Source organism: Puma concolor, chromosome B1 (assembly GCF_028749965.1).
Source record: "Puma concolor isolate L17-30 chromosome B1, mPumCon1.1.hap2, whole genome shotgun sequence".
NCBI classification, from domain to species: domain Eukaryota; kingdom Metazoa; phylum Chordata; class Mammalia; order Carnivora; family Felidae; genus Puma; species Puma concolor.
In genome coordinates this window covers 64,829,294-64,850,177 of record NC_141670.1, presented here as the reverse complement: position 1 = coordinate 64,850,177, position 20,884 = coordinate 64,829,294, and the positions used below count along the sequence as shown (strand labels likewise).

Sequence of the window (20,884 nt, the reverse complement as noted above, 5' to 3'; positions counted from 1 at the left end):
ACATGTAGAGTCACAGACCCACTACAAACTACTGAATTAGAATCTACATTTTGATAGTATCCCATGTGATCATGATCATAGAACACATTAAAGTTTGATATATATCATTCTAACTTACACCTCTACTTCCTCCCTTGCCTTCTATTTCTACATAGAAACCAGAGTAATTCTTTTAAAATGAGAGATTATATCACTGTTTTGCTGAACACTGGAAGCCAATTTGGTACCATGTCTCAAAAAATTTTAATATGCTCAATACCTTTAGCCTTCCAAATCTACTCCTCGGATTTTATCTCATACATAATGATGTTCATCTCAGAGGTATATATAAAAATGTATGTAAGTTTATATGTGGAAACTAACTAAATGTTCGTTGAGTTATAATACATCTACAAGGCATAATAATGTAAAGCTAGAGATAAGCATGTCTTTTACAGAATATTTAGTCAACTTAAATATACCTGACATGCTTTTAAGAAGGAAAAGTAGCTTGGAACACAAATACACAAATAAATATATGATATGCTCCATACATGGTATGTGTGTGTGGTTTACACGTTCCTATAACAGATAAACCAGAGTGTTAATGGTGTTTTCCCTGGTGGAGAAAAAAAATTACGTTCTTACTCATGCTTTTCTATATTTCCTAAGAGGTAGAATTTTGCATGTTAACAATGTGCCAGATGTTTTATTAAATGTCAAAATTTCATGACAGGTCTTACTATTTTCTCCCTTACTAGAAGAGGTACCCATGACTTACAGATGGTAGGTAACTTTCCCTAGAACATGTAACTAGTAAGTAACAGAGTCAGCATTTGTCTTAGGTGTGATTCCATAGTCCAGACACTTAATCGTCACCTTACGCCTAGTGTTCAGGGGAAATTAAAAACAAAAAACAAAACAAACAAACAAAAAAAAAAAACCACAATGCATTAGGACCACAAAAGTCTAGAAATAATACAGAATTTATAGAGAATTAGCCTGATTCCTTCACAATAATGAATAATTTTTAATACTTTATTTTCTGGGACACTTCTGCTTTTACCCACATAGCCCTCTCAAAATGCAAAAGAATTTTTATTTGCATCCGAGTAAATATTGCAACAATGGCATTTCAGATATTGATGACATCAAGGTGTGTGTATATGGGACCTGACCTCCAGACAATAAATAACAGAAGTCAAATGATAATGCTTCCTTATTTCTACTAAACAAAACAAAAACACAACAAAACAAAACACTAGTACTAATCTTATAAGACAATTCCTCTGAGGTCTGTTTCTATACATCTCACGATAGCTTTTTTTGTTTTGTATTATCTCTTCAAGGATGTTTGCACAGCAGATAGCCTTAGGAGGTAGAGATTGTGTCTCTTTCAAATCAGGATAATAAGGACAATGCCTTCCTCCTAGGCAAAGATTGGACAGGTCTGCCAGTAATCCCTTATAAAAGTTTCTGAAGTTCATGGTTCCATGATAGTGACACACACCTACTATGTGCACAGCACTCAAATGGGTTGCTCCTCATCACTCCCATGAAACTTCTAAGGAAGAGTAACTGATATAACTGAAGCTCTTTCTGCCTGTTATATCAGGCATGATATTTTGTCTCTGACCCAAAAGCCTTGTGTCTTCTAACAGCATCTGTGAAACTGGTAGACTAACTTGTTATCTTTCAAGAAAGGTAAAATCTCAGATCCATGCCAGCTTCTGACATCAGGATGGGAAATCATAAGAATACCCCATGCAAGGGGATAAAAACTAACTAGGAGAATTAGAATAGAGGTATTTAAAATTATCCCAGAATAGCACCATGAAAGGACTCCACTCACTGTAGAAGTCTCCTTTCAAAGCATGTTTTTCACATCCAGAAGGCCTCTTTTCTTCCAGTGACTGTCTCATACAGTCTTTTATCTTTCATATTTTTAGAATTCTAAAAGAAAACAATATTAAATCTGATTTGATTGGATCAAGATTATTAAGTTCTTTAAAATATTTAATCATTGATGGAAAAAATGTATTGGTTTAAAGAAAATTCTGTGATCTATAATACACAGGAAGTAGTAAAAACCTTTTTAAATTCTGTCTGAAGAAAGTCTATTTGAATACATAAGAAAGACAAGATGTATTTGATGTTTCTTTCAGAGTTATTAATGACTATGTCTCGTGGTTTTAGATTTGACTATATGAAATTGTTGACATCCCAACATTCTTTTTACCTGTAACTTTACTTCCTCTGTAACATCACTCCCATTATGTGATTTGAGAAATGAAAATGAAAGCCTAATGATATTTCTCATTTCGTGATGCCATTGTTTGAATAGAGCAAAAGTCCTTGCAGAGTTTGTGATTTTGGCACACATGGTGGTAACAATGATGATTCGCAGGGCAACATTTGATGCGATATAGAAAAGATTCAAGCATAATCCATCTCCTGGTTTTCTAGTGTTTCCAATTTTTTTTTTTTTTTTTTGATCATCAATATTTGGATCTTAGCTTTTTAGACCCAGGCCCCTTTTCCCCTGAAAGAGATGGTTTTCAGGGCACCTGGGTGGCTCAGTCACCTAAGCGTCTGACTCTTGATTTCAGCTCAAGTCATGATCTCACAGTTCGTGGATTCAAGCCCTCCATCAGGCTCCTTGCTGACAGTGCAGAGCTTGCTTGGGATTCTTTCTCTCTCCTTCTCTCTCTGCCCCTTCCCACACTCGTGGCTCACGTTCTCTCTCTCTCTCAAAAAGTAAATGAACTTAAAAACATTTTAAAAAGATGTAAAAGTGATGATTTTCCTAACTGAGCCTATTCATCAGTTCCAAATGTTTCTTCCATTAACCTCCTGAAACACCCTTTTTCAGACCACAAAGAAACAGTTCAAGTACCTGCCCATGAATCTTTCTTTCCATATTGCTCCTTTTATTATATTTGGGTTTTTTTGATTTTTTGGGCTTTTTTTTTTTTTGGTTTTTTCTGTTTTTTGTTTTTGTTGGTTTTTTTGTTTTTTTTTTTTGTTTTATTTATTTTTTTTTTTTTTGGTTTCAGCTCAAAGATTAAAATGATCTTTAGGGGTTCCTGGCTGGCTCAGTTGGTTGAGTGTCTGATTTTAGCCCAAGTCATAATCTCACAGTTTGCGGGTTTAATCCCCATGACAGGTTTTGCACTTACAGTGCACAGCCTGCTTCAGATTTTGTCCCCTTCTTTCTCTGCCCCTCCCCTGCTCACATTCTCTCTCTCTCTCTCAAAAATAAACATTAAAAAAAATCTGAAATGATCTTTAAAGATATTCCATTCAATCCCCTTTTCTAATGCAGGAATCGTCTCCTGAACATCTTAAACACACCAACATTCAGGCTCTGTTGTAAAACTGCAGTAATGAACAACTCAATACGTCATGAAGAATGCTGTCTTGATTTGAAAAGTCTCTAACTGTTAAAAAATTATTCTTTATAGCATCATGTAATATGAATGTTGCAAGTTACTTTAGGTTTCTAATTCAATTCTCTATTCAATCTGTTGGGGGTTATGTAAATGGGAGGAATAAAGAAATAAGTGAACAAACAAAACAGGCACAGTAAGCTTCTGCAAACCATAGTTAAGGTAATAACCCTGGATAATGTGCTAAGATATTAGGGATGGGAAAGCCCCTTGGATTGGGTGGTCAACAATATCTGCACTGAGCCCGTCTCTCCCAGAACACAGGCATTAGGTGATAAATATTCATTTATTTTTAATGTTTTATTTATGTTTGGGGGGGGAGGTAGCAGAGAGAGAGGGAAACAGAGGGTTTGAGCGGGCTCCATGCTGACAGCAGCATGCCCAATGCAGTGTTCAAACTCACGAATTGTGAGGTCATGACCTGAGCTGAAGTTGGACGCTCAACTGACCGAGCCACCCAGGAGCCCCTAAGTAAATATTTATTAAATGGATAAATGAGCAAAGTAAAAAGGATGGTAGCAGTAGATATATGTAAATTAAAATTGAACTTTTAGTCAATGTAAACATTCTTTTGCATTTAATGTATGCTAAATAAGTAGCATGGATTAGGGAAAAGACTACAGTCCCAGAGTAATGATCCTGTGGGGACCACTGCTTTGAAACTTGATTAAATTTATAGTTATAGAAAAATGCAGACATACATAGGCATGCAACACTCTCTATCATCTTTATTTTATATCCCCATGGTCAACTTTGCCACCTGTGGCTTGTAACAAGACCTTGATTTTTTTGAAAACCTTTGATTATTAGATTTGAATGTTAGCTTTGTGTTTAACTAAAATTTGTTCTTCTTTAGTCCAGCCTGCATTATTGGTATTGCTCATCTTTGTCACCAAGAAAAGGTACAAACATCTACCTTGCAGAAGTAACTTTCAGAGAACTTCACAATGTTTCCAATTGCCTATAAATATCAGCAACAGAAATAAACAAGTCCAACTGTAGCCTGCAGAAGCCCTCTTTGAGTTTTTGACAGTTACTACAGTACTTGTTCTTGGTGGTTGGGCCATATCCCCCTGCCCCTGGTACCTTTCTGTAGTGCACCAGTGCTCTGACTCTGTGTGCTTTGTCTCCTACAAGCAGCACATCCATTTCTTTATTGAAGGGCTTCCATCAGACTGCCCAAGTCAACTTGGGCTGCGTGCTGCTGGGAGAATAGTTAGCAACTGAGAACTTCTTTTTGGGCAGTGTCTCTTAACTGAAGACTGGCAGGGGTGGAGCTATAAATAATCCAGCTCTCCTGCTGTTGCAGGACAATGCAGAGGGGTGACCCTCGCTGGCTGAAGAGCTCTCCAGGGCATGTGAGACAAAGTTCCCATGAGACCTTTTAAAATCCCACTTGGGTTCCTTCACTTCCTGCCACTTCCTTGCTTCCATTCTCCCACCATGCTTTTCTGGAATGACTTCCTAATAAATCACTTCCGCAGGAAATTCTTGTCAAGGTTTGTCTCTGGGAAATCCAAACTAAAAATGTTATTAGTGTTACCGATTTCCAATCTGTTCACTTGGAATAACAAATTGGGTAGGACTCACAACCAGGGCCGGCTTTATGACCTTGTTACCGGTACAACCAGACAGGGCTTTGTGCTCAGAAGAGAACTACACCGTGTGGGAACGTGGGGGTTAAAACTTTGTGGCTGCCATCTTAAAATTCTTAATAATACTATCTTTGAATTTGTCTTTGTTTTAATGTTTATTTTTTTTTAATTTTTTTTTTTAACGTTTATTTATTTTTGGGACAGAGAGAGACAGAGCATGAACGGGGGAGGGGCAGAGAGAGAGGGAGACACAGAATCGGAAACAGGCTCCAGGCTCTGAGCCATCAGCCCAGAGCCTGATGCAGGGCTCGAACTCCCGGACCGCGAGATCGTGACCTGGCTGAAGTCGGACGCTTAACCGACTGCGCCACCCAGGCGCCCCTAATGTTTGTTTATTTTTGAGAGAGACAGAGACAGAGTGTGAGTGGGGAAGGGGCAGAAAGAGAGGGAGACACAGAATCTGAAGCAGGCTCCAGGCTCTGAGCTGTCAGCACAGAGCCTGACATGGGGCTCAAACTCACGAACCCGCGAGATCACGACCTGAGCCGAAGTTGGACACTTAAGTGACTGAGCCACTCAGACACGCCTTGAATTTGTCTTTTTGCTGGAGAAGTCTGATGAGACAGTGGAGTAAGTGGCTGGGGGCTTATACACGACCCTGTATTTTGCCACGTCCCCATCTCCCTAGGGCAGACAGGTTCTCAACCTCTCTCTTCCACACTGATCCATTATCAGCAGCCACTCTGCCCCCAGAAGCTACCTAGGTGTGGGCATGGGGAGAGTTGTATGGAATTGCAGAGTGGTGACCCAGGCACTGTGAATTTGGTACTCACCTCGGGATCATCTTTCTGCCTGAGGGAAAATGATATTAAATAGCAAATAAAAACACGATGACATTTCAAGAGAGAGACTATAAAAGAAAACTAGAAGCTTTTTTCCTGCTTTTGACCAATTCATGGACCCCATGAATTACATAGCTGGCCCTGCACATCTCTGCAATAATTATAATGAAGACTGTAGTGCCTTGATTAAAAAGTATGAACTTATTCATACCACAAGAATATCCACCAATTAAGTCAAACTAAAAAGAAACACATCCAACTAAATTATTCTATGTCAACGTGGTAGAAACTGTAGTTGCTTAACCCAACTTTCATTTCTCCCTCTCAGCCTTAGTAATAGAGAACAGCTATTTCTCTAGATACATTATCTCATATGATTCAGATTAGATTTTCTAATCTCCCTTACATCTGGATATGGTCCCTTAACTAAATTCTAGCCAGGGACATATAAACATATATGCTGAACAGGACTTCCATGAAAGCTGCCTAAAAGTAGCTGAAGAAAAATTTTTGCCAATTTGCCTTATATCCTTCTTAGCAACTGAAAACTCAGTCATGAAGCATCCATCCTGTTCATGAGGTAGCTGTAAGGATAGAAACAATGGGCTACAGTAGTGAAGCAAAAAAACAAAACCCCAGATCTTTAATGGAATTGCCGTAACTCTCTGGACTATCTATTTCTGGATTCCTTGTATGTAAGAGGGAAGTAGAAACATGTATCTTTAAGTGCCAGTGTTTTTCCTCCTGCTGTGTGTAGACAAACTTAACCTTACCTGAACAAAAAAAAAAAAAAAAAAGGCAATTATTTTCCTGCAAAGAAATGCCTAACATATAACCAATTTAAAAAACTTGGTATGGTTGACACACAATTCCGTATTCATTTCAACTGTACAATGTATGTTTCAACATCTCTATACTTTATGCTAGGCTCACCACAAATCTAATCAATCTTTCTTGCAACATGTCTACTGAAAGCCAAAAGTTAAAAGGAACTCCACATTTTATTCCATTTCTTGACTTTAAAATACACCTTTTGAGGGGCGCTTGAGTGGCTCAGCTGGTTAAGCGTTTGACTTCAGCTCAGGTCATGATGTCACAGTCTGTGAGTTCAAGCCCTGCATCAGGCTCTGTGCTGGCAGCTCAGAGCCTGGAGCCTGCTTGGGATTCCGTGTCTCCTTCTCACTCTGACCCTCCCCCCATTTGCACACTCTCTCGCTCTCTCTCAAAAACAAATAAATATTAAAAAAAATTAAATACACCTCTTGAAAAGCTGGTTGCTCAAACCCCTGTAGCTGATGAACCAGACAACAGAGCAATGGAAAAGATCTGTTTGGGATGGTTGTTAAAGTCTTTGATGCAAATATTCACAGTATAGAAACCAATGAGTCCCAATGATGCCTGTTGAACTTTTTTTTTTAATGTTTATTTTTTTTTTTTTTTCATTTTGAAAGAAAGAGAGAGACTATGCACGTGTGCATGAGCAGGGGAGGGGCACAGAGAGAGGACAGGGAGAATCCTAAGCAGGCTCCATACTGTCAGCATAGAGCCCAAACACAGGGCTCAGTCAGCCCAAATCAAGAGTCAGATGTTCAACCGACTGAGCCACTCAGGCACCCCTGAACTTCTTGGTTTCTTAAAGTTGCAAATTCAGATATATTGCCAAAAAGTGCAGGTACTCTATGCAGGGTAACAAGATTTTTTTTTCCTGTTGAAATTTGGCTTGGCATAGATATTTCACCATCTGAAGATAATAATGGCCTTAGCAGTTTGCAAGGGGGACTCACAGAACAGGAATTCTTCACTGATATTTGATGCTTGAACATAAGAGCTGGTTGCACTGAAAGAACAACAGCAACAGTTTCATCCAGTTTTATGCTGAAGGGAAATTAGAGCTGCCAATTCCTCCATGATTTGTTTCAAAATATTAAAAGAATATCACTGACTTTGATATAAATGATGCCCTTAAGAGAGGCATTGATTCAGTGTGCTTCCTCATAAACCAACCTGACATTTCCAGGGCATATGGCTTCACCAAGAGCTTTCCAATACGTATGGATTCTTTCTCTTAGCAATGTGATAAGCAATTCTAGAGGCTTCAAGACAGGGTTTTCGTGATGACACAAATTCAAGTTTTGATAGTGTTTTAGCCTTTTCAAACTCACAATAAAATTCTACACCACTGGTACATTTTTTCAGGATGGATAAATAAAACATGCTCTTCAACTCGCTCGGCATTATATACGTTTACTGGGAAAAAAATCCTGGCCAGGTAAGAGGCATGCAGCTTTTGTGCACCATAAAGCTTTGCAATAAAAATAAAATTAAACAACGTGTAAGCTTTGTTATGCTTTTTTTTTATGCTTTTCAATCAACATTGGCCTGATATAAATAAATACAGATGTTCGTATTCATGATGGTTGGTACATTTTTGTTAATTCCTATCAATGAAATCCATCCTAAATGTCATACTATGCAAAACTTGTGTTATCTGGTGGTTTTCAATTGTACACTTGTTTTAAAGTAATAAAAATTGTATAATAAAATGTGACTTTAATATTTATCATAAAGATGGACAAAACTGAATAAACAAAACATTTTTGCAGCAAATTCACAGATTGTAGGTATGTAAATAACCCTTTTAATTGATTCCCGGGCCTGCCACTTAGCACTGACATAAACATTGTCAAGCTGTTTATCCTCATTTTGTCTCAGTTTTCTCATGTGTGGAATGAAAATTTAGTCTAAACTAAATCAGATAATTTAGTATGTAAGTCAATTTGCAAAATAAAATGACCTTAGCTTTGTTGCTGGGCCACATTCTGTCTATATTATAGTTTTTGTGCAAACAAAATGAGGGATTTTTCAATCAAGTATGGCCTCTTTTTTCCCAAAATATCCATTATTTTGATACTAGGTTAGCTAGTATAATGTAAAATTATAAGAATTTAGCTAAGGACTTGCACTTTTATCTTCCTAAAACTTAGATAAACATTGGTTTAGAATAAGCATACACTAAAAGATATACTTGAGAATTTAATAGTGACTCACTTTCTTGTATGCTTTTCAGCGATATCAACAGGAAACAGAACCTAAAATAAGGGAGGTGACTATCATATACTATTCTAATTTTCACAGATATTTCTCATTTTATTTATAATCCTGGAATGAGATGTGATAAATTGTATAAAATATTCTGTGACCAATGGCAATAACAAATATTGCATAAAAATGCAGAACCACGTCATTTCACAAATAATTGAAAAAATTGAGGATTTTTACCAAGATAATTATGAGAGCTTTCAAATAACTCAATGGCTTTCATTTAGGAAAAAAAAAAGGCTCAACATTCTTTATAATCTCCAAAGAATAAAAAAAAAGTTACAAGAAGATAAATTTCCATTCAATATAAATAACAACTTTCTAATAATTAAAATTTTCTAAAGATGAATTTTATAAGCACCACTGGAGATATTCTTCTCTACATTTCTCCCCAATCATGTATTTTATCCTTTTCATGCATTCATCACATTCTGATTTGATTAATGGGTTTTAGTAATCTCCTCCCCATCCTACCACTAATAAAAAATTTTTGAAGAGACAAGTTACATGCTGCTAAAGCATGGTCCTAAAACTTACATGAATTTATTAATCAATACTCAAATTCAAACAACTAACCTATCATTGTGCTCTCATGCCTCAATTTGGTCTGTAAAGTCATCATAAGAGACTATTGTGGTCTTTCTACATTTACAACAGTCCAATAAATTAGGAGTTTAATAATAACAATAAAACACAAAAATGGACTAATTAATCATAAGACATTCACCTCAGTATTTTGGTAATGTTGTTACTTCTACTTGCTCATACTTCACACGATGTTGTTGTTTCTACTTGCTCATAAGCTACTTTTTAAAATAATTTCTAAAATAATTTCTAGGGTGCGTGGGTGGCTCAGTTGGCTGAGTTGCCTGACTTGATTTTGGCGTAGGTCATGAACTTGCGTCTGTAGGACTGAGCCCCACAACAGGATCCATGCTAACAGCACAAAGCCTGCTTGGAATGCTCTCTTTCTGCCCCTCCTCAGCTCAGGCTGTTTTTTTTCCCCTCTCTCTCTCAAAATAAACAAACATTTTTAAAAAATAAAATAAATAAAAATGTTTTCTTTTAAAAACTGTCATGTTATTTGGGTACCTTATTTCTGAATTCCACCTTTGCCCACTTTAACTGTCTTGGTCTTTCTTCAATTCTTCAATTCATCATGTTTCCCCAAATATGAATACCTGAGTTATTTATTTATTTATTTATTTATTTATTTATTTATTTATTTATTTCAATATATGCCTGAGTCATTTATGATATGAAACTTCTTTCAGTGCCTTAGGATAGAACGATTTATTCCTAGAACTTGATTTTGGGGAGGATATGTCTGTTGAAGTAGTCTCAATGGGAAAAAAAGAAAGTAAATTTGTACTCAAATAGCTCAATTTTGTCATCTGTCACCATTACATCATCTAGCCCCATGTAATGAGCCTAAATTCTTTCTATTTCTCATAATTTCAACAAAAGTTAGAGTGTTTTTCATTGTACTCAAATTTTTCTAGCTTTTATCTTGAATTCTTATAATATAGATATTATTCTTAAAATTTCAAACTGCACTTTTGCATCTCTATAAGCATTACAGCCAGAGAAAGTGAGTGTTTACAAACACTGCTGCAAAACATGTAAAATGGCTGTTTTTTTTTAATTGTGTCATGACAATGTTAAATATGATACATCAGTGATATACAGAGGACTTCAATAAAATCCAATGCTAATGTAACCTATGAAAAGAGTGCAGGAAAAAAAAAGGTGGGCAGGTCATTTCTCTCTCAAAAATTTGAGATGGTACCCATGAATTTTAAAAAGTCTTTATCTAGAATCTTACAAGAATGTATGTATGTGTATAAAGCCAAAAGGGGGTTCATTTAAAAACCTGGTTATTTGGTGATGGGGGAAGGGTTCATTGTACATTCTCTGTAATACAATAACATATTCTGATTAGCTTAGGATGATGGTCCCCATGACCCCTGAGGGCATTATCACCTTAGTCAGTGCTTCTCTTCCTCCCCAAAGTAGCATGGTTTAAATGAAAAATGACATGTTTATCTTAATTCTATATCATGGAACTCATTTGGAAAGGCTTTTAAGAAGTTCAAAGTGAATTCTATTCTTGTACATTAGTAAGTAATTGAAAACTTGTAAGGGAGTCGGTCACAACACCCTACTTATGCTGGGCTAAACACCCCAATCCATTGTTAAAGCATTCAATAATGCAATATAAGAATCTGCTTTAACCCTGATCTCTGAGCTATAATTAATCAGCGTTAGAATTTAAAACATAATCATTAATAAGCAGCAATTTATCTCCCCTTCAGAGTAAAATATCTCAGTCCTTTTGTATGTGATAATATTAGTTTGTAAAAGTAGTAATTATCAGTAAGTATCCTTGAAAGTATTTACCAGTGTTTTTCAAATTTAAAACAAATAGAAAAAAAGAAAAAGAAGACCTAATTCTTCTCTAGCAGTTGAGTTTTTTTGGTATAGGCTATAGAGTTTTCATAAATAAATGCTTTAAGTCAAAAATTTATATTCTATGATTCATTTCAAAACAAAAATTAATAGTGATTAAAAATATAGTCTTAAATATTAAGAAAATATTAACTATTAAAAAATACAAAGTATCTTTGTCCATCAAGGAATAAACTATATTTATTAATCCCACTTGCATTTAATGGAAGGTTGTTATTTTATTTAATATGTTTTCAAAGATTAATGTTAGCAGAGAAACTATGGACAATGACATTTCCCCCAAATTAATCCTACTCACTATAATGAATATTTAAAGTTTTGTTTTGCTCCTTTATTTGAGACACTTTGCTGTTCTTATATCTTTCTATAAGAAATCTCCTCAGGTTGTTACTAACAACCCGTAGCTTCCTAGTGATAAATTTTCCTTTTAAAATCTCTCACCCCGCTGTGTGTTTCTGGCTTCTACTGCAAGTATACACTACATGAAATAAAACTTTATACCTTCTTCTTCCCAACTACCCTACTCTGATCTGAAAGAGAAGTGTTTCATTGTGTCTTTTATGAATTTTTAGTGCTGCAAGAAAGTGGAATTCATATCAAATAGATAATTCCAACGCCAACAATATGGACCATGATCTGAAGATTTTCTTCAAAAGAAACTGAAACCAGTAAGCGGAATAATAAAAGCATTTTTGCTCTGCAGTTTGAGCTAGTCAAAATCTGGGGAGAAAAAAGTCGTTTCTGACAGACAAAAGGCATGACTTCTTCCCTATTTGATACATTATAGAAGATAAGCAGTGAGAAGCATGGAAACTGCTGATATTAGGTCATAATATTTTTCCTACAACAAACATAAATGCTTTACTATTTCCCAATGTTTATTCATGCATTCCTGCCAGCATGATTATTCGTTACATAATGCCTTTTCTAGAAACAGATAAACTTTAAGTGTTCTCATTACTCTCAACTCTCTGAAAGGAAACTTGAAGCATTATCTCCTTTACAAAAATGGAAACACTAAAACCCTGAAGTTAATTTTCTCTAGTAAAGAATTTATCAGCACCTAGATCCTTGGTTTCATATGAAAATATTAATTGATCAAGAAATATGTGTTGAGCACCTGTTAATAGAAGTGATTACATTCAACAATAAAGAAGATATAAAAATATATGAGAATGTTTGCCTCTGTACATAATTGAACTGGGCAAACAAGATAGGAATATAAATCACCACGTGATATCAAATTAGTAGTAGTGATATCCAGTACAATACAAAAAGGAGAGAGTCTGATGGTAACTAATTTAAATACAGCACGTGGAAAATAATGAGTTTTGAAGAATTGTAAAATTCAAATAGACTTAAAAGGAGAAGGAATTTTGGAAAAGGAAAAAAATAATGTAACAGTCAGAAACAAAGTGACTTATGCAGACATAAGTAAGTTACCATGTAGGAGTTGAGTTTATGAATAGGCACATGAGCTTTGGATGTACACATTAGGGACACAATATGAAACTCTTGAGCATTGGGTACAGATTTTCACATCATCACTGCTATATTGATTGCTGTGTTCTCCCAAAATTCATATGTTGAAACCTAATCCCCATTGTGATAGTATTGAGAAAAGGGACCTTTGGATAGTGATTAGGTCAGAAGACTGGATCCCTCAAGAATGGGATTAGTGTCCTTATAAAAGACACCCCTGAAGTATCCCTCACCTTTCTGCCACAGCAAGAACATGGCTATCTATGAATCAGGAGGCGGGCTCCCACAAGGCGATCAATCTGCAACACCTTGATCTTGGATTTCCTAGTCTGCAGAATTCTGAGACACAAATTTCTGTTGTTTATAAGTTACCTAGTCAATGGTATTCTGTGATAGCAGCCTGAACTAAGACAGTCACATAGGAAATTAAATGCCATTGAATTTTGATGAAGGTAATATGCTGAATACACTATTTTAGAAAGTTAAATTGAAAAATAAGTAAATAATAATAGCTGGTATTTGTTAAGACATTGCTATGGATCAATTATTTTGCCAAAACCTTTCCATGAATATTTAATTTAAAAGTGATTGTTTGAAATAAATAAAACCACAATGCAAATTAAGCACTTGGTTCTTAGATGGTTCTTTGGGTACTGAAAGACTAAATATACAAATGAGCACTAGCCAGACCATATACGGCAAGAGCTCTGATCTACATAAGAAGTCCAGGAAGCCACACTATAACATCTGCAAAAAACCAGGCCAAAAAAAAAAAAAAAACTTTGCCAGAAAACTTTGCCAAAAAAACTGGCCCAGAACAGTCAGGATTTGATCAACAAGTCGTAAGTTATTAGAGGGTTTTATTTTGTTTTGTTTTGTTTTGTCCCTGCTTCCAACTCAGGACCAATGAGAGACAGAGCTAAATATGCTCCCCAAACCAATCACATACGATGCACTGCTTCTAGTTAGCCTGTCTCCAACTTACCATACCAATAAATTCCAACCAGAGAATCCCTGAAACCCCTTTGGTTCACTATAAAGCTTTCCCACTTGCCTGACTGCCTCTGAGTCTCTGTCAAATGCAACTGATGGTGACTGACTCCCTTGATACAGCAAGCTCTGAATAAACACCCTCCATCTGATCTCCTTGGAGTGGTCTTCATTCATTTCTAGAGTATGCAACAGGTAAACAACCTTTCTGGAGGCAAATATAAAAATCCATACCACATCCCTGTGGAGAAAAAGGAGCCCGTGTGCACTGCTGGTGGGAATGCAAACTGGTACAGCCACTGTGCAAGACAGTATGGAGGTTCCACAAAAAGTTAAAAAGAGAACTACCATATGATCCAGTAATCGCACTACTGGGTATTTTCCCAAAGAATACAAAAACACTAATTCAAAGGGATACTTGTATCCCTATGTTTATGGCAGTATTATATACAGTAGCCAAGATATGGAAGCAGCTCAAGTGTCCACTGATTGATGAATGGATAAAGAAGAGGTGGTATCCATAAAAAATGGAATATTACTCAGCCATAAAATAGAACGAAATCTTGCTATTTGCAAATACATGAATGGATCTTGAGAATATAAAGCTAAATGAAATAGAGAAAGACAAATACTATATGCTTTCATTCCTATGTGGAAATTAAGAAACAGAACAAAAGAACAAGGAAAAAAAAGGGAGAGGGAGAAACCAAAAAAACAGACTCTTAACTATAGAGAAAAAAACTGACGGTTACCAGAGGGGAGGGGAGTGGGGCGATGGGTGAAATAGGCAAAGGGAATTAAGAGTACACTTGTTGTGATGAGCAATGAGTAATATACAGAATTGTTGAATCACTGTACATTACACATGAAACTAATTTAACACTGAATGCTAGTGACACTGGAATTTTTTTTTAAAAGCTAAAAAATAAATACATAAAAATAACATTTTGTTTCTTCTTAAGAAATATGTATCACATCCTTGAATATGGGCATAAACTTTAATCAATTCATTCTAATTCAGGTAACTTATCCTAAAAATTAAATACAAAGAACATAGAAATATACATGCATATTCCTTGTTGCATTATTAATAAAAAAATACAGCCAACCTGTCTAAAAATAAGAGTTTGGCTGAATAAATTGTGGTCAACAGAATAAAATAACATGTAGTCATTAAAAGTACATAGTAAAGGAATATTTGTAGACATGAAAAATTTTTCCTCAGTATGTTCTCAAGTGAAATGAAACACTACATATAGTACAAATGACACTATCTTATTATTTTTTTAAACTTTTTAAATGTTTATTTATTTTTTGAGAGAGCAAGACAGAGCATGAGCAGGGAGGGGCAGAGAGAGACAGAAACAGAATCCGAAGCAGACTCCAGGCTCTGAGCTGCCAGCATACAGCCCATCACCGGGCTCAAACCCACAAACCATGAGATCATGACCTGAGCCAAAGTCAGATGCTTAAGCAACTGAGCCACTCAGGCGCCCCTACTATCTTATTATTTTTTAAAAAATCTATCTGCACTTACTTCTTCTAGAAGCCTTCTGCGAAGTACGGTTCAAATTGTCTTCATTTTATAAATCCATATGCTCAACTGTTGTATAAGAAAAACTTAATATTTTATCTAATTATACAAATAAAACAAATATCACCCTAAACTACATTAATGTTTGGTCCAACCAATTTACCCATATGTAATGGTGACATCATATAATGCTTTGTATTTGATGACACCTGCCTCAAAATGTTAAAACAGATCAGTAATTATAAATAGTTTTAAAAAATAAATCAATGACAACGATGAGAACAGAAAACTGTTCTCTTAGGGTATTCTATTTCAAACATTTATACAAATTAAAACACCAAAAATATTAGGTAAATATAAAAACAATAAACTTCTTAATAGCATCACAGAACTGACAAAATAATAAGTTACTGAACTACGTTAAACTGAAAAAACGCCCCCATTTTTCAATCCAAAGTGTATCCATACCCTTTGTTATGTAGTGATTTACCACCCTGCCTCTGGTTTTACTATGTGGTTTGCTTTGAACCAATGGGATATCAGTCAGCATGCTGCAAAAGCAGAAGCTTGAAAGGTGCTTAAGAGTTTGGGTTTTCTCATTCATATCCTCCGAGATGGCCATGACAGGGATATGCCTAGGCTAGCCCTGTGTAGTCCTCAGGAGAGGATGAAAACAACCATCAGAAATGGTGTTAAATCACCATCATGCCAACTGAGACCATCTTCTGCTGACAGCCAGCTGACACCCACAGAGCCCAACAAGCCCCTTGAAGATTCTCAGAGCTACCTCGGTGACTACCTCAGATACATGAGCAATATATCCTTATTTCTGTATATCACTAAAGTACTGTGATTGTTAAATAGAATTACTGCAGTAATAGATATCTAAGCCAAAGTCTGAGGATGGTTGGAACACAGATGATTAACTGGAAGCTAGGACTCTGTTTTGTCCTGAGAGCATTTGTCAAACTGAATGATTTATGCTTTTAAAATATGTGTATTACATAAAATGATTACCACAAAAAGGTTAATTAATACATCCATCACCTCACATAATTACCATTTGTGTGTGCGTGTTGAAAAATTTTTAAATCTACTCCTTAGCAACTTTCAAACATACAGAACAGTATTAGTAACTAGAGTCACCATGGTGTATATGCTTTCATTTTGATATTTACAGGGAGTAGGAAAGAGTATTAAATGCTAAGGTGTGAACCCAAGGTGGGGGTGAGTTCTAAGAGGTGTCCATAATAGTGACTCAGGTGCTTGACAGAGGAAAAGCAAGTATCTCTTTGAAGAATGGCAGCTTTCATTTTTGTACTCAAAGAATCCCAACAATTCATTTTCTCAAAAAAAAAAAAAAATAATAAGCAACCCATCAGCAAAAAAAGAAAAAAAAAAAGAGTCCAGTACATTAGGAAATAAAGAACTATGAACAAAAATTAGAACAAAGAGCAGAAAAAGACTTGGAAATATATTAGATATTCCATTCAAAGAAATGGATTTAAAAACTGTAGTTACCATGTTCAAAGAAAAAAAACACAAAATTTACAATAGTATCAGGTAACAGGAAACTATGAGAAATAAGTTAGCTTTTTTTAAAAAGAACTACATGGAACTTCTAAAAATGAATATTAATACTGAAGGTAAAAATTCAAGGCCTGGCTTAAGAGATTAGATGTGACTATTTTACCTTCGTTATTAAGAGGTGTTTTTGGTATATCACTGGGTATAAAATTCTGTGTTGATGTTTAGAAATCACATTCACAATCTTCTCCACCCAATATATGGGCCTGTTTTCTCAAAACCCTTTCAAATCTGATGGATGAAAAAGTGTAACCCACTATGACTTTATATTGCATTTCTTTTATGTTTAAGGATATTGAGCATCTTTTTATGGCCTTTTTCATTTCCTTCTCTGGAAACTGATTGGTGATATTTTTGTCTATGTTCCTGCTGCATTATGTATCTGTTTCTTATTTCACCGAAGAATATACTTTATATTATGATATTAACACTATTCTATGTGTTACATATGGCAAATATTTTCTTTGTCAAAAAAATTATGGTTTCACTCCTCCTGGAAAACCACTATTTGAAGAAAAACAGGAGGAACAAAAGAGAAATTCTCTGAACAAAAGAGAAGTTTGTATTTTCTGCCAAACTGAAATCAGAAAATGGAAATCAGATGATCGTAATGACCACAAAGCAATCAACAATTACTGTCACTGCCAAAGCCAGAACTATTATAGAAACTCTATTCTTTACAATGTTAGTAAATATGTACAAGTTTCTTATTGCAACATATTTGTCTAGACAACATGTTCTCATTTTTAATAGAATTCATTATGAAATGGATACTTAAGAAAATATTAGAACAGAGAGTAAACTGAAGGCCTAATATAACCGCTAATTTAATAAACAGTAAGAGTTTCCAACATGGCAATTAAATGAACTTTCTCATCTAGAAACTTTCCTAATTATTTACATTCATTTTTTTATTTTGTTTTTAATATAATTTATTGTCAAATTGTTTACACTCATTTTTAAAAGGATTTGTGTCTCTTCCTTTTGGTGAATTCCATCTCCTTTTCTATTTATTTTTATCTGCTTTTTAGTAGTCATAATTTAACTATCATCAAAATAAAATAGAATTTCACAACACACATATCTGAAAAGAAGTGTTCACGTGCACTTTAAGTACCGTATCCTTCCATAATAGTAATAATACAAATCCATTATAGAAAGAGTGAATAGTGCTATAATCTATTGATATCAATGTGGATCAATGTCTATTATATAGCTCATAATAAGCCACAGCTTAGTATTCATGCCCTAGTATAAACTAATTCTCTTGATTTGGGGCTGTCCCTATGGCTCACTTAGATTAATAAAATTGAGTTAAGTTGACACTGTGCTACTTTTCAACCTGGGCCTTAAGAAGGCTTGGAAGCTCCACCCTGTGACACCAAGTGCACGCTGGCTATCTGGATATGTAAGTACAATATAAGTATGACAAGGATATCTGGATATGTTACACGCAGAAAAAGTCCTGAGACTACACAGAATAAGATTCCTAGCCTTTCCAACATCAGAATACATTTTTACCATATTCCCATTATCACAAAGATGAGAGTGGGCAGGGCTGAGGGAGAAAATGGAGCATAGATTTTCACCAGAAGATGTGTTTGAGTCATAGATGAGATAAACATTTTCAAAGAATCTCTTCTTTCATTTTCCGTTAGTGAACCAGAAGCTTCTGCTGAGATTTGTTCTCCAATATCTTCTATACATTTCAAAGTATCGTGTTCAATATTATTTTATTACATATATATATGCTCTATTTTATTCTGATAATGGTCAAATATATATACTTGCAACACATTAGCTGAGAATTCTAAAGTAAAAAATATAAATATTTTAAAAACAGGGAAAGTATACAAGTCCCCAAATTCTGAAAATTATATATGATATTCTCAAGTCACAGAAAAAAACCTACAAATTGCTGGATGAAGGTCAAAGCAGTTATCATTGGTAAATTTTCCATATCATCATAATTTAAGAATGCCAAATTAGGTAAATATCTTGAAGCTGAGAAATATTATTTACAGATTAAATTATCAAAATCAGTAATATTTCTGCTTCAAAATAGCACATAACTGTGCTAGCAGATTTTGTTCACTGACTTTATATACATTTATGAGAAATAATACTGTTTTATAATGTGTAAGCACTCTTTGGAATAACTTAGCAAAGCAAGACTTTTGTGAAATAAGAACTTTTCTGACAAGTCCCTAAATAAATAATACTGTTGTTCCTTTTTCAAGGATATAACCTAAGCCCTCCAAAGAAGAAAACCTTCTCAGAATCCTGGGATCTCCAGGGGAATACAGGAAGCTAAACATATTTTTATGAATGTTCCTTTAATCATCACTTAAGATCACAGCACCAGGTCTCTTCTTTGTTTTGTGGCAACAACGAAACCGCCTTTCATATAATCCAGGTTTCCTAACTTGGTTTACAAGTCATGAAAGCATGCACACGTGTGCACCCACACACACATACAAAACACTGCAGAAACCAGATCTTGGGTCTTTCTCTATCCTTATGAGGTATTAGGAAATTTGGTCAGTAGACTTTTATCTCTGTACCTGTTTAGCCTTTGGTTTTTCCCATGGTTCCACAAGAGCCACACTAGGTTAACAGTTGTCTTGACTAAGAAGACTAATGAAGACATCATCTAAGAACACTGCTGATAAACTGTTTTGCGCCATCTGGCTGGCAAACGTATATGGGCCTGTTCACTATGCTCTGTGCATGTCACCTTTTCTACCTTGCCAACACAGTAAGGCAAGTTATTCATGTATTAGTGTTTTCCAAGTTATAAAAACAGCCCCAGGAGACTTCTTTCCCCAAAGGCTTCTCCTCCACGTACATGCATATGCATATTCCCTGTAAATGTCAAATTCTCTAAAGACCACAGAAGTTTGTTTTTCTCCAGTGAAGCCTGTCTTTTCATTTCACCTTCAGCAGTCAAGAGTTTCTCCCTTTTTCATAAGGCATGAAATTATGTATTAGTGAAGTAAATTATCCTCCAGAATATTGGCAACAGATGCTCTATTTCTTATTGCCATCAGCTTAAATATATCCATTCATAAACCCCATTATATCCCTTGCCCCCAAAATGCATTTATAATAAATGAAGTAACATATGAACAGCCTTTACAGTACTTGTTATCTGCCACCGCACCCCTGCCTTTGGTCTTCAATATGGTTTTGAGAAAATCTAGAAGATGCCGATTTTATAAGAAATTAAAAAAGAAAAAGCAGAAAAGGAGTGTAAAATTTTCACTTCATTAAAAAGATGTACACCTTTCCTAGAAAGCACACATACCAACATTATCTGTGCTTTAACTTGGCAAATTATTATGAGGCCACTCTACAAAAAGACATCAAGTAACTGGGCATTATATTATTGCTTTCATTTGTTCAGAGTAATGGCAAAAAAAATGCATGTGTTAAAAATAGACCAATTCATAAATTGTGTCTCATTTTCAAACCCACGAAGCAAGCAATGTGATCGTTCCTGAAATTAGCCAAATGTGGCGCCTTCGTCCTGACTTGCAATCCATTTTAAGCAGAGGAGAACAGGATTGTAATGAAGCACATCCTCACAAATCACTGCTACAAATCAGCACCAGCCATGTGGAATACTTAAATTAGAATCGACATTAAAAACTCATGTTGCCATTATTCTGCACCGAATCTCATATCTCAAAGCTCTTCTCACACAGTGAGACATTTTCTCCTATATTTCACCAGAAAAGATATGTAAATGGTGGTTTTGACAGGGAAGGTCTCCCCTTTTACTAGACTTCCTTCCTTTCTCTCACTTGGGACACATGATATTTTTGTAATTATACTATAAGGGGACAAAAGAAATCA

The 20,884-nt window shown here is 35.3% G+C and overlaps 1 protein-coding gene across 6 annotated transcripts in view; it reads right to left on the bottom strand.

The window, feature by feature from the left end:
- MARCHF1 (membrane associated ring-CH-type finger 1) overlaps positions 1–20,884 on the bottom strand; it is an 892,783-nt gene that overhangs the window by 541,447 nt on the left and 330,452 nt on the right. The window lies entirely within an intron of this gene.